General features: G+C 36.8%; 1 long non-coding RNA gene across 1 annotated transcript; it reads left to right on the top strand.

The window, feature by feature from the left end:
* Positions 1 to 14,055: 14,055 nt before the first annotated feature.
* On the top strand, positions 14,056 to 15,546 carry LOC128818966 (uncharacterized). The gene is made up of 3 exons (XR_008440615.1): positions 14,056 to 14,175; positions 15,198 to 15,284; positions 15,465 to 15,546. It is a non-coding gene; the product is annotated as an uncharacterized LOC128818966 (long non-coding RNA).
* The last annotated feature ends 232 nt before the right edge of the window (positions 15,547 to 15,778 follow it).

Raw genomic sequence — 15,778 nt, forward strand, 5'->3', positions numbered from 1 at the left:
ATATAGACTTGCTCGAGGCCTGTTTGGAGCAAGCAGAGCTGTAAAAAAATCTCACTAAGGACTTTTGTCTCATAGCTTTAGCAATTGGGTAATTATGTAATTGTTGTGTTTCTTTGTTTAGCATGTGCTCCGCGGTCTCATTAATCAGCGCAGCAATACTAAAATGGCTGTGATTTCCACCAGCGTGATAAGACATGTTGGCTGCTACATTCAGAGGGATAAATTGGTTATTTTACAAAGTCTCAAAGGGTGAAGGCTTGGGGGTTTTACTTTAACGTTTGTCACATGATCTCACTGCGTGACATCGCAAATCTCCCATCTCTGCTTTGTTGGTCTATATGCATGAATAATTTTCCCAGTGCTTGTTTGTAGCTGAGCGGGAGAAAGAGAGAATTACCGCCGCACAATCTCTTGTTGTCGGTGATCAGCATTCCGATGGTCTGAGCTGGCTTACAACAGTGTAAAGACATCAGTGGCATGTGTTATAATATATTGAGCATTGTACTCCTGAAGAACGCACGAAAGAAAGAACATTGTTCTACTAGGGAGCAATTCATCGGGTTTTTCCCAGAGACTCTTGGGTCAAGTTTTTATAGGCCTATTTGATTTTCAAATTCTTTTTCCCCCTTTTTCCTCTCAGTGAGCCATAGTGTCCAAACTTGTCTACATTTACTTCCCATGTTTTGTGCATGGTAGATGTCCTTTAAAAAGAGTATCTCAAATAAGTCTTTATTCTTGTTTTGTTGGCTCTTATTCTGTGTTTTCATGAACTCTGGCCCTGGCCATGGCAACTGCAAGAAAAATGTTAACATTGATTGACAGGATTAAGAAAGCCTCCATGCCTATCCGCATTTCAAACACTTTGGGAACAATGGTGTTTGGTGTGATTGAATTAATGAGATATCGTGGACTGTCAAAAGAGCACACATACTTTACATAAACCTGATTATCTTTGCATGGCAGAAATGAAAAAAAGGAGGGAACAGAGGTTTGGCTTTCACTCATACCTCCAAAGGAGCCATCAAAGTGTGTGTGCCCTGGCTCAGAGAGTGATGTGCCCGCTCAACTGGCCTGCCCTCCCTTTCTCTCCACATACTGCCTGGCTCTGCTTAGCATACATCAACCATGGGCTTTAACAAGTCTATTCAGGCGACTGGGCCCAAAACAACACTCTTTTCACAGCTCAGCACCTCTGTGCTGATTTTTTTTTCCTATGGGTCTATTGTTTAACTTGAACTAAGCATACATTTCAACAATTAGACCCAAACTGGCTCCTACCACCCTAGCTTAACCCCAAAGAGTGACATCAGTCATGATACTACATACGTTTTGAGAGGTGAGCCACAACTGGTGCTCACTTTTAGCAATAGAATTACTGGAGAGGGAAGAAAGTTTCAAAGGGAACTTCTTCCCACTTAAGTCTTTAAATGATATTTCTATCCTCTGGGAAATGTTCCAGCAGGCATAACAGTTTGGTGAATAAATACAATTCATTGAAGCAGTGCTGCATTTTAGCATAAGCTATTTTTTTTTCCACAAAAGGACATAATGGATTAAGAGGCTCTGAAATGAAATGTAATCCAAAAGCTGAAAGGATTCTGCCTACCTGCATACCTGTCTGTCTATCTGTCTACTTACCTGTTTTACAACCTCTCTAATAATTTTACATGGTCCTTATTATGGCAGATGAGCATTAGTTCCTCAAATACATGCAGTACTGGCTTACTGAAAATCTTAAGTTTAATGGAAGTGGTGTTTGTCTGATAGCATACAGCCCTTTCAATCTTTTTCAAGCAAGTAGTTATTTTTTATTGAATTAAATGCCTTAATTAAAAAAAAAAATCTAGCTAATTTTTTTTCACTGTATTCATGGATCATAAGAATTATTTTTTTTCTAACAATATTTTTCTCTCTTTTTTATGCTAAATCCAGATGGAGGCAACATAATTTTTTTTTTTATCCAAAAGACTCTGGTCAGCAAGACAAGTCTTATATTATTTCTAGCTTACCTGGAGTAAAGAGAAACTGAGAAAACCTCAAAAAAATGTACATACAAGAATGTCCAGACTGTTTTTGCAGACATATGAAGAACAGATAATTTAAATGAAGTTTAAATAGAAAATCAAGCTTTTCTAGTTTGCTTACAATGTCTCAAGCCTCTAGGCCTCTGATCCTCTATTACTTCTCATGAGGTAGGAATATATAGCCATTATGTAAACAAGAAATACAATATTCCTTTTATTTTTAAGGATCTTTTATTCCCCTATATCATGCTTTCAATCTTAATGAGTAAGCAAGATATAGTCTTTATAACTTGAGTGGTTATGGTGCTGAGCTGAAAATGATGAGATTTGTAATTCTGCCTTTCCCTCTTTATGGACTTCCCTAAAACCTTGTAGCCCTCCCACAAGCTTTAGTGATTCTATGTTGTGATAAATGATTAATTTTCACTAAGGCTTTTTTTAAAAATACTGTAAGCATAAAGAACTTTAAAAATCACCTGGTGGCATGTATTGAGCATTGCTTTGTAAATCATTAAATAATTTATGGCAAAACTCATTTTAACACGTGTGCATATTTTCTGAGGCCATGGATTAGTGACAGGCCTATCATAACAGATTAATGTTTCAGATCAAAGAAAAGGTGGAGAGCACTGCACTGTGAAGTCACAAAACAAAACAAGATATTTCCCCCCAAAGCTTAGCCAGTAGATGTCTCTGTTTCACAAACCCTGCCAGGGTATCAGCTGCCACATCCTACCAGTTATATCTCCTGCATCCTTCTTATTTGGATAAACTCACCTTTACATAAAAATGACAAGATGATGTGAGGGTGGTGGTATTTTGAAGCCTGTACGAAGCTGCCGGAATGGTCAAGACATTTGAAACTCAAATGTGTGCACAATAAGCAGTAGAGATTGAGACAGCTGTTTAGTTGGAGACTCTCTAGTAACTGAATTGGCATAATCAGGCTGCTTTGCACTACGTGACAGGGCCTTGGGGTACCATCATTTGCCCCTTTTTAACCAACAACCGGGATTTCTGGGATCTATATGACAACAGGTAGGGATGTTAGGCTTCCCCTCAGTGCTCTACACAGTCATGTGCTCCTTCTGAACTCTTTCTCCTCCAGTCCTATGACACAGAGTGAAGCAAGGGGAGCTCCAGACCCCAATGGAGAAGCATATCTTTCCTACTCCAGTCTTAAGAACTTATGCATCCCACAAGGAAAACCTGTGCAAAAAGATACTCGACAGACAGATGTCCCTGGGAGAGGGAAGGGAAACCAAGTGTGATAGCATAACCCTGCAGTTTCTTCTGGCCCTTGAGCTGCTGCCAAATTGCATTGGCTTCTGCACAACGCCCTGCTCAGTGCAGCATGGAGCAGCTTCACCTTCCACAGAGTGCCACTGGCCTCCTTTCTCTCCCAGAAGTGGCAGTACTGCCTATTTCTCCTGCTGAGACTTCTGCTATTGAGTTAGAACATGTTTCCAAGTACTCCTTTAAATTCAAAGGGCCTGTTGTATGTCTATGAAATCAACAACATAAGGAGCTTGAAATGGCAAAAGTGATTTCTGCTTTTATGAACACAAGTACTGTAGATATTTATGTAGACTCAGATGGTCTTTCCTGCTCTCTTAGGAGTAAACATTCACTATAGCATGTTATTTTCTTTTATCTTTGTGAATTAATATTGCTTGCTTTTCCTCCTCACTTCTAGAGAAATTGCAATAAAACTATGTTTTTCATTTATTAAAACTATTACAAGTTGAAATATTAACACCTTTATCCTTGATATAAACAAAAGGATGTCCTTTTCCTCATCAAATAGATAATTTCAATGTGGGTGAAACCTGAGGTTGAGGATTTGTAAGTGGTTCAAGCTAATCAAAGTCTTGTCTGCTGTTAAAATTGGTAATTCTTGTCTACCACCTCCTGTGTCCCACCATGCTTTTCTTCCACTTCTCTCATGTCAACATTAGCACTGGCATGTGTGCCATGGTAAGCTAGATTGCTGCCCCCACCTGCTTGTCCTCCTGGCCAACCTCAGCACAAAAAGGATAAGAGGAACACCTGTCTGGGGGTTGGATGGAGGTGGGATTTTCATGTTTTATTTAGATGAGCCTAATGCAATGGTGGAACCCCAGACCAAAAGTGGGAGACTGAATGTTAAAAAGGTGCATATTTAAGGATGTGTAACTAACAGCTGTAATTTTTTTCATTCCACCCAAACAGAAACCTTTTCATTTTTATCTGCCATCTTTTTTCTAGCTTCTTTACTGAAGACAACATAATTTCTATTTTGGATGCATCAATACAAATGGTGTTAATATCTACATATTTTTTTCAAAATATAGGTAAAATTTTAATAAAAACATGATTAGGAAAGCAAATTATGCAGTTTCTACACTAGCTGAAAATTTTTATTATTAATACACAAAAAATTTTTGCAATAAACTTCGTAAGAGTCCTTGGCAGGTAGGTATGAAAGCAAATAACAGAAAGGTGAAGAAATTGTGTGACAACTAATGAAGAAAGCTTCATCCAAGTTTGGTGTGTCTGACTTTGTTCCATCTTGGTCCCGCTTTGAATCTTGCACAGTAAGTTAATACCTTTATCCTGATTCACTGTCATGGGCATGCAACCTCCTAAGAACCCGTAATGTACCAGCCTTACAGCCCTTATCCCTGTCTTAGGCCTCCTTCATGTGTCATTCAGCCAAACTGTAGCTTGCACATAGCTCACTGTGCCATCAGATCAAGATTTGTGTTGGTAGATAACTGTGCAAGTTTCTCCCACTTGTATCATCCTTGCCAGCCTTGATATCCCCTCTGTCTTCTTTGATGAGCAGGAAACCTCTCTTTCTCTTATCCTAACACATTTCTAACATATTTCCCCATGTGTGCATTTGTTTAGGGCCTAACTACAGAAAAGTGTTACTTTCATGAAGTGATTCTTCTCCTCTTGCTCTCAGGTAGGTGTGTCAGTATCTCCTATCAATACTTTGGTGTCTGAGCAGAGGCTACTGCCTGTGAGTTGAAACTGGACCAACAAACACCAGCAGATGTGGAGTAATGATTTCAAGCATATGAATTAAATCATAGTGGCTAACACATTACAAAGTATTCCTAATTTTCCTAATCCTGGCAGACACTTCAAGCCTCATCTCCAGTAATATCCTGACTCAAGAGAAGTTCAGCAACAAAAATCCCATTTACCCCAGGGCATTCACAATTTCATTAGGCTTCCTAGGAAAAGGCATAGAGTGCACCTAGGAACATGGTCTTCCTGCCACTTCCCCATTCTTCTAATTCCTAAATCAGCTAGTATAGAACAGAATTTATTAGATTGCAATTTTTTTTTTTGCAACAGCATTATAAATTTTCCATTACGTAGGCCTCAAGTCCTCTAATGTCAAAGATGTCAGATGATGGGTGAAAATTAAATTGCACATCATACTTATTTCCTTTAAATAATGAACATACAGTGATATATTCCAGGGGAAGTTAATTTCTAGTTGCAATCTTCTAAAGGATTTCCACATCTTCAATTTTTTGAGCAAATTTTGCAATAAATCTTAATTTAAAAAATGATTTTGTATAAAACCTTACCAACTTTACAAAACCTCTACACTGAAAATAATTTTCTTTAATAAGAATATATGCAAAATAATTTTCACTAGCTATGCAATATGTTTCTTGGTTTACATTATGATTTCCTGATCATATTTCCCACTCGGTTAAACATAACAATCTGAATTTTAAATCTGGCAACATTTAGAGATTAGGAATGTTCCTTGATAGTGATGGTTTTACTTTCTTTTTCAACATTGTTTTACGGGGTGCATTCTTTGCACTGCAGATCCAGTATCCTTGAGTAACCGGAAATCATTAATAAATGTGATTATCACGAGCAGTGCTGAAACAGGGGAAGCTTTGAGGTTAGTACAATGCCCTGGCAGAACACATGTGACTGGATGAAAAAGTTTACGGAGATTAACACCCACAGAGCTAGCCCACTGGTAGGTTGTTGCAGGTTAATGGAAATGTGTGGCAACAGGCAGCAACATTAGCAGGGTCTTTATCTTTTGGTCTCATAAATATTCTCCTTAACCCCTGCTAACACCCATGTTTCAGGCTGTTCTAGAAAGAATTAGGACAGCTAGCTCCATGGTTATTGTCAGGATTAGGCACATTCAGCTCAGGGTTTCTCCCTTCCTGGCTATCGGTTCAGAATTGCCCAGCTTCTTGGACACTTATTTTGGGCCTGTATCAAATGTGATTTGTTGATAGCTGCCCTTTTCTCTTAACCAAAGGAAGGGAAATTAACAGAAAATTCTTGGGTAGTAGAGAATTGACCTCAGGACATTTTGTTTGAAATGTAGTGCTCTATTAAATAAAGCTCTGAAATGCATAAATGAAGGTTCACAACTTTCTGTGCTTTAAAACCAGTTTGGTCATTAAGGTAAATTTAAAAGGAGTATGAATTTCTAGTAATCATATATGAGTTTATCTCTCTTTTCAAGTCTTTGTTAGTTTCTTTGTATGTTAAACCACAGAGACTTTTTCTTTATTATATTGAAAAATGGAGCTGGGAAGGGGTTAAGAATCTTCGTTGACTGCAATTTCTCAATCAGCCTCAGGAAGCCTCAGGTCAACTTTGCTCATAAAACTCTGCACAAATATTTCTTTTTCTATCAGAGGAATTCTAATTTCACACACAGACCAGTGCCACTCAGATTATTACACATTATTAAAAATTAATTTAAAAAAATGGTTTGGTCCCTGAAACTGTGAGAAACCAAGCTCTGAAAAAAACCCACTCCCATAACAGTAAAATAAATACCAAATAAAGTCCTCTTTCCTGCTTTTTTAATATTTCTGTTATCTTATCCCTTGATTTTGAAATCTTTCCTCTTTTTTCCCCTTGCACAGTACAAATGAAGATAAAAGACTATCCTGATAGAAAAAATAAATTATATGGAACTTAATAGGGATAAAAACCTGCCATAGAGATTAATAGGTTTCCACAGAAGTTACTCTAAAAAACATATAATTTAATAGACACTTCAATGTAAAATGTGAAAAATCACTCCCTCCTGTGGTAAAACCTGTAAGAGGGTGGGCACAAGAGAAAATACTTCTGTCACAAGGAGACTGTTATGCTGTGTGGAAGTGGGGTTGGAGTCGTCTGTCCCCTGCAGCAGGACACAGACCCACAGCCATGCCCCAGGCAGGGGTGGCCACAGGCAGGTGACCCTTGCAGGAGGGAGTGGGGGACTTTGTGCTCTTCAGGACACTACTGCCAGCTGCTGAGAAAAGGGTGGCTGTGGGTGAGGGGCATCAGATTTCCTCTTCAAATATTTTTTGGCCATTGTCTTGTTCTCCAGCTCAGTTTGAATCATGTGAATTTTCAGAGTTGCCTTGTTCTAATTTGTGGTTTAATAAAACTTAGTCCTTTAGGCTAATTGTGTTCCTGCATTGTAGCAGAGATGGGACTGTCCTAATTAATGATTTTGGTGAATATGGGATCTGAAATACATCCGAGTAGACATAAATTTCTAACCTACTGCTGGTTCCATCCTGGTAACTACCCACGTGCATGCATATGGGCCAAATGAGTGCTGATCTCAAGATGAGGATTATTTAAGAAATGCAGTCTTTTCATCAAACTGTGTCATTTACTTATTTTCTATCAAAAAAGTTTACAGTTCTGCCTGTATTTTGTAAAAATCTTGTGTGTGTATATGTGTATGAGAGCAATTAAAGCCTGATTTAATGTATCAATCAGGAGGTGGAAGACCTCTACCTGCCCTAAAATGCTTTTACTTGTTTATTTGTACACACTAATAAGCTTATTAAATATGAATATGACCAACATTCTTTATTAACAGAGCCAGACTGTTCTCTTAACAAAGATGGCAGTTATAATTTTAACCAGCGTCAACTTTCAAACAAAAACTTTCTGTGTTAATTTACCTTACACCTCCATATGAATAAAAATAAAAAAACCCACAAAAATAGGGTTTGTTTATGTTAAAATATTCAGAGAGTAATTTCTTAGGCAGATTTCTCGTTTCTTTATATTGCTTCATAGTAAATTTTGATCACTCGGGTGCTCATCAGAGCAACTTGTATTGGAGACCAAGAGAACAAAAATGGTGAGGTGAAGCAGAGCCATCAGCTCTGCAAAGGGAAAGGGGATGTATCGTTTTTGGTGTTTTCCCAGAGAAGACATATAAGCAAAATATACATCACACAAAACTATACAAATGAGACCACCTGTTAACCACCTGTTTAGCTGATAATTTACAACATTCGATACTTTTCAAAAAGGTCAATATTTGACAGATGCTGGCACATAACCCAAATTCCAAAGCGTCTCATGGAGCTCCTTCTTTAATAACCACCTGCATACTTGTCAGCAGGTTGTGGCAGTGAGTAGACTTTCACATATCCAGCTGTATACTTATCTGTTGGACTTTTCAAATTATATGCAGAAAGTACTAAGAAAAATGTCGTATGAGTATTCAAAAAGTGGAAGAAACAGGTAGATAGGTAATATCAAGTAAGTTGGTGGCTTAGCATTATTTTCCTTAAAATTTCTGATGCCATATACTGAACATCTTGGTTCTAGATCAGGTAAGGACATGAGATGGATCCAAGATGGATCAAATCTAAAAGCTGTGAAGGCTGTGTCATTTTCCAGAAACAGGATAATGCCCAAACTTAATGGTCATATTGCATAAGCAGTAGACAAATTCAAAGTAAGTGTGTTCAACAAAAGGGATTTTCTAAAAAAATTGCAATAAAATTAAAAATGGCTCATTCATGATTCACAAAAGTTTGTTGCAAAACGTAGTTCTTCCACAGCCAGTTCTGGGAACACAAATCATGAAAAATACATGCTGATCACAAAGAAACCGTGGCAAACTCTTAAAAATAGTGCTGGTGAGGACCTACATATTTCCTGTACCAAAAAAGAGGACAATTTCTATGTTACCAAGATGGGAAGACAGCAAACATATGTACTTTGATCATATCAGGAATATGGATAGAGAAGACCTTGAAACAGTTAGTGCATCTGACAGGGATCATAAGAGACCACCCCCTTGCAGAGGATGAGTGGTGAGAAGATGGTGTGTGACAGATGCTCAAGACTAAGTTACTTATAAATCACACAAGAAATGGACTGAAGTGGCTCCCAAATATTGCAGTAAGATATTACTAATATTTTACGTAGGTTTTACCTTGTGTAAAGGGAAGACAAATGTCTCTTATACCTCATTTTACTCACTCATGGTGTTTCTCTGGATTCCTGACCAGCCACGAGTCTTGTTGCGAACAGAACCTTTCCAGGCCAGTGGGAATAAAGGTCAGTTCTTTCTGTATACATAAATGTAAGCTGAAAATATGGTATGTAAGATGATTTGATCTGATATTCCCACACATTTTCAACACTCAAGATATAAAAGGTGATCATTGGCCCAGAGAAGAGGATAAATACTCAAGCAAACACAAAAAGGACCATATGCATAAACAACTATTTTAAGTATTAGACGAAACTATTTATTTCAATGATTTTTCAATGCTAATTTATTTTCAATGCTATTTTCTGGGATATTTTTCAGAGGACATTTTGTCTTTCTGCACGTGTTGCTTTTAGGTTTGAATTTGTAACATGAGCTGTAGAGAGTGGAGGCATTGTGACAACGTATCTTCCTTCCTGTCCCCTGCAGGTAGGAGGGTCAGGCAATAAAGATACTGAAACTCATGGTGTACACATAGCAAGCACAGAGACTTGGGTCTGGAGGGTAAATGTGATTAAAGGGGCACATCTGCTATGTTTAGTTCAGTGTCTGTGAGAAAAGGTGGTCCCTTCTAAACAATGTTTTTGACAAACTACATTTGCTTTTGTTAAAGGCTGAGTAGTTAAAAGTCCAGAGAAAAAAGCATTTTGAAGGCCATACAAAGAGAACACTTTGCCTTGTTACAGGAGAGCAAATATGTGGTTTAATTTGTGTATTATATGAGAACAAGCTTCTGCTGCTCTACATTGGGAGCATTCCACCACATTTACTTTCTGTCCTTAAGACTTAATTTTTTTCAGTCCTCATTTCTTGCCTTATTTTCCCCCTTGACAATTCAATTTTCATTTGAACTATTTGTTTTTAATTCACTCTTATCCTCTGATCCTCAGAGAAAAACACATTGGTAGAATAATTTTTTAAAATATTGGTGAGGAAGAACTTGGTGATGATTTTACTAATATTTTCTGAAGTTTACCTGAACTAGATATTATAATTTACCAGTGGTGACTTATCAGTAAAATAAGAACAAGGAGCCAAAGAAACAACAATTTTAAGTTCATTTTTCAGAGGAACTTGTAGGAATGTAGTTCTGTGCAAAGTAGTAAAGGAACTGTGTTCAGGGAGCATAGGTATGCAGCTGCTAAAAGTGATATTTATCACTAGTAAATGTATTTGTGCATGTAAAAATATATGATACTTTTTTTCAGAATGGGTTACCTAGCCACTGTATCTATGCACAAAAAATATGTACAAAGTGTATAAAAGCAAACATATATTTTATTCAGGTACCTTTCATTCCTTACTTTAAAAGTCAGGGAGAGGGCAAAACATTTTAAAATGTGAAGCTACAGAGCTATATTTAATGCCTACAGTCAACTATTTTTTCCTTAGAGGATAAGAAAATTAATTAAAAATTTCCATGTATTTCCTCCCCCCCTCTTTTCCTCAGTTTAAATTTTTCTGCACTTGTCTCCTGAAGAAATCATGCTTGCATTGACCTATTCAGGCTATGCTCCTGTGTTACAAAAGCCATCTAGTGGAGTGGGTTTGTTTTATTTAGGAGAAAATATGAAAGAGCAGATCCTTAGCTTGAGTAAAGTATCCTAGTCTCATTGACTACTATGATGCTCTGGAAATTTTCCTCAGCTGATGTTGTCCAAATTTTAAACATCCAGTGTCTACAACACTTTTTGTTCTGTAGGTCTCTAAATTCTAGTGGTTTTGTTTTGTTTGGTTTTGGTTTTGTTTTTTTTTTTTTTTTTTTTAGAGTAGCTCATATAAAAATGACCAGTCTGAGGAAAATTTCTGTGAGAGAAAGGGACAAGTGCTTTGCTCACAGTGAATTGAGTGATTTGTTCACAGTGGATTGTTTACACATAAAGAGTCTTAAAGAAAAGAACGTGCAAGTCAACTTGAAACATCACATCCTTGTGAGTTCAGTTTCTATTACTGAGAGCATGAAGGGACATGCAGGTGAGTTAACAGGTGCACTGAAATCAGGGCATGTGACCCAGGTTTCCCCTAGTAAGATGAGGTCAACATTGTAAAATGCGCTAAGCAGTAGCTGCAGAGAACTGTAAAATTCTACTCCTTCTCATGCAAGGGAACCTTTCCCTTACTGGTTTCTTCAACTCCAAGGCTGAGGGATGGAGGTTTGAAAACATGGGAATACGGGAAGAAGTTAATTAATTATATCTTTCTAGCCATCAATACAAAATTCTTCTTGTTCCAATGCATTTCACATTTAATATATCCACTGACTTTATTCCACTTCAACACAATATCCCTATCATCATATTGATGCTTTTACAATGTCCATGGTTGCAGTTTGGTGACTGCTCAGCCCTTCCTGGTCACCTGGAACCATAGAAATGCCTGCACGTTCCATAACTTTCCCGGAAGTTATTTTTCTGGGGCTGCCTGGTATCTAAAAGATCAGTCCCTAGAATCTGCTGAGATGTGCACCAGTTGCTGTGCATTGGTGGGTATCAGATATAGGTGTCTTAGAGGATGAGGAAGACGAGATAACAACATTAAGCATTAAAGTGGGCCCTTATTGCCTCGTCTACTGTAGCCCCTCATTCTTTTAACCTGGAGATCATTATTGCTCCCATTTTTGCCACTGTTCTTTCAGCTGTTATTCTTGTGCCCATAAATACCTTCCTATTAAAAACAAAACAAAAAAAGACACACCTTCACACCCCAGAAGAAAAAACTCCCTTTCCATTATTTTCAATTGCCTCCTCTTGGAAGTTTTTGACCTAAAGATCTCCTACCAGAAAAAAAAAAAAAAAAAAGGTTGGGGGTGGAAAAATTGTTGTGGGATCAGCCTCAAGATGAGATTCCTAAAGGGAATTTAAATGAGACATTCCTTGGATGTCTTTTCTGAAGAGGACATCCTTCCTCTGCAGAGGTTCAGTGTAATATCATTGTCACATCAATAACTGGATTCCAATAGGATGAGACAGTTTGTCTGTCCTCAGAAAGACTCATCTTGCCAAAAATAAGGGAATGGATTCATCTTGAAGACAGATATCTACATCTGAGCTGTGATATCTGCATCTGCTGTGACCTCCTGTAGGCTACACTGCAAATTTTGGCAATTTAGGGAGAAGAAAAGATTAATTGAAACTAATATGTGGAAAGAAGATATCCAGTAATGTTTAGGGATGTGAAGACTTGATTTACATGAGACGATAAATGAGCCTGGTTTGCTCAACATCAAAAATAAAAGGTAAGAGACAGAATTTCTTTATAAATACTCTATAGGAATAAACACCTAAGAGAGGCTGGTAAACTGGAAGACAAACCTGGATGAAGAAAAAAATGTACATACCGTAAATGAGATATCTTAGTCAAGAAGTAGGTCTCTAGATATCAGAAGAGTAAAGTTTTGGAATAGACTTACTCTAAGGCAGAAGGAGCAAAGGGGATCAAACTACATCTAAGCTGGTTTTAGGTAAATTTAAAACTGGAATTATGAAAATGTAGTTGCCTGGAATAGGAGGGGATGTGATGATTTTGACTCATGATACATTCTTAGGAGTGCTAGCGAAGAGTAAGTTGCAGAAAAAACATGGTACAAGGTTCTAACATTTAATTTCTGATCTTGAAGACAACCAAATAATGCAGAAAGCCAAAAATATTTCCTAACAGAGGAAGTAAATTTTTGTTGTACATATTTTCTCCACTCCATCAATATTGCATCTGCCAAATTTTAGATAGCAAATTTATTGCATATTCTAATTGAACTGTATAATCTTCTTTGTGTCCATTCATTTGGTGTTCAGAAACAAGAGGAATGTTCAGCATACTTTTCTGATAGACTTTTGTCCACTAATCATTCCTAGTGTGGATTGAAACAAAGTGAATCTTGAGCTTAAATTCTGTCCATTAAAAATATATTCCTTTTATTTTTCAATGTTTTAAATTTTTTTTTTTTAATTTTAGTCCCCTCCATTTCATATACTGTCCCTATTTATTTTCTGTTAATTTATTGTTGGTATGGGTGAAGTATCTCCTGCAATTTGTTTTAATTTCCTAATTCAAGTCTAATGCAATTCAGTCAAAGACCTTAGACCTGAAGCCTAAAAGTCAGGGTGACTTTCAGTAACTCTCATTTACTCCCTTTCCATATCCAAATTAAATTTAGTCTCTTATGGAAGACCTTGCATAGACTTCACACCTATTTTACAATTCCTTTCCAGTGTGATTCTCTCTCAAACCTAATGAAACCCTCAAACTGACTTGCTGATATCAGTGATGATGCTGATTATTTGGCAGTATATTCAGAAGGGAAATTTATGTGCAAAAATATGAAAGAACAGAACAAAAGATTCCTTCATCTTCTGGCGCTGTTATCATGGCAGTATCTGAGAAGTGAACCTTCTGTCTTCTGAAATCTGTGGTGATGCTCCCTCAGCTCTTGATGCTATGACAACCTTTGTCTGCCCTCTAACGTGCACATTACCTTCTGAACTACAGGATGCAATAGAAAAACTTACTGCCATAAGAAGTTATAAAGATGGAAAAAAAGAACAAAAATGCATTTACTGAAAAGATGCATCTCAGTATTATACTGTAAGGTCTTAAAAAATTAAAAATTTCTCTACAATATTTAAAAGTGAATAAGAGACTTTTTTTTTTTTTAATTTTGTTTCTCATTATGGTGTGAGAAATTCAGGGTAACAGCACTGAAATACATGAAATTTCTCCAGATTTATGTAAAGAACTGAGAAAAAAAAATTGTGCCTCATTGACAAACAAGACCCTGTTAGAGATGAATTCAGCTCAGCTATGGAGTTCTTGTGGCAGCTGAAAGTCAGTCTTTTTGTAAGTGATGCTGAAAATTTGTAGAAACTTTGGGTAAGTCAGCTTGCATCTGGTTTTGATGTTTAATTTACATGTTGCACTCCTTTTCACCTACATACCATTATATATAGAATATATACTTTCTCATTACATATGAAAAATGGTGTTCAGGGTCAATTAAATGATCTTGCTATAAAAATAATAGTAATTGAATATATGAGGATGCCATTAGTGGATTAACTAATATCCTTTCTTTTTTCTTTTTTTTTTGAATGATATATATCAAAGAAAAAGAGTAAAAATTTTCATTCTAATAGTACTGAATATATTTTGAACGATATTGTATGGTCCTAAATAATAAACAAGAGTGCAACACAAAGGGTGTAATGATTTTTTAATGTATAATTCCTCATTTATTACTTTTCATATGGGGCTTAGATGATGAATGGAAACAACATTTTACAACCATTTACAATATCATTCTCTATAGGACGGCTCCAAGTGAGGCAGGAAAAGGATGGGATTAAAATGGAAATAAATGAAAAAAAAAATAAAATATTTCCTTTTGAAGATTACTTGTTTAAAGGAAAAACTTTGTATTTTTAGTTAAACAGTCCTTTGCACCCAGGGAGCCTTTCTTTCTCTCAAAGAATGCTTGTTAGTAGCAATTTCTTGTTGGCAAAAGTTAAATGTCTTTTCTTTTTGATCTTAAAAGTTTAATTCTTCTATATTAATCCTGCTCTTAATCAGAGAGATTTACCAAGACTTAAGAAGGACACATGTACACACACAGCAGGGAACAGACAAGAAAAGAAAAAAAAATGACAACTCCTATTTATGGTTAAGCTTTGGAAAGATATAATTAATTCAGAAGCCAGATTATTCAGGATTCAAGGGACGGTAGCTTGCATTTCCTATCAGTGCAGATTTTAGCCCTGGAAGGTAATTTCTTTTTTTGACAGAAATTCTGGAGCCTTCACTTCTCCTCTTCAAAGGCCTCCCATACCAATTAAAAGCTGACTGCATATCATTCTGGTGCCCCATGAAGGAAACTCTTTGTTTCTTCTGCATCATAGGTGCTGCAAGTCAACCAAACTACAAGTCCATGCAGTTTCACAACATTAAGAAACATAAAAAATATAAGGGACAAATTAAACAGATGGGTGAGTTTGAGCAAATGTCATGTTACAATCCCCTGTCAGGAAATGGGCTTTACATCAGATGGTGCTTCAGTCACATGTTGATCTGACTTACAGTGAAAGCATTGAAAAAGAACCTCTTTTAATTTAACTTTTTGGCAAATTGGTTGGTTGCATAAAATAATGCCTTGTTTTGTGGGTCAGTTTTTGATTTTAGCAGAATCAATGCACCCAGCTCCTTGGCCCAGGCAGTGGTCAGCCTCACCCAGAGGTAGTAAGTCTCAAAAGGAGGTAAAATTACAACTTAATGGCACTTCCTGCAGAACCCTTTCCAGTTTCTAGTGATTTGTGGCTTAGAATTTCTTGAGAAAGAGATCTTGAGGAGTTCTCATCCATGACATTTGATTGGTCGTCTCTTGAAATCCCAAAAACTTCTGACATTTGTAGCATGCTGGGACAATGAGCAAAGATATTCTTTGCATAGAAAAGTATCTGCATTTATTTGTTTTCAATTTTCT

This window comes from Vidua macroura, chromosome 1 (genome assembly GCF_024509145.1).
Source record: "Vidua macroura isolate BioBank_ID:100142 chromosome 1, ASM2450914v1, whole genome shotgun sequence".
Taxonomy (NCBI): Eukaryota; Metazoa; Chordata; class Aves; order Passeriformes; family Viduidae; genus Vidua; species Vidua macroura.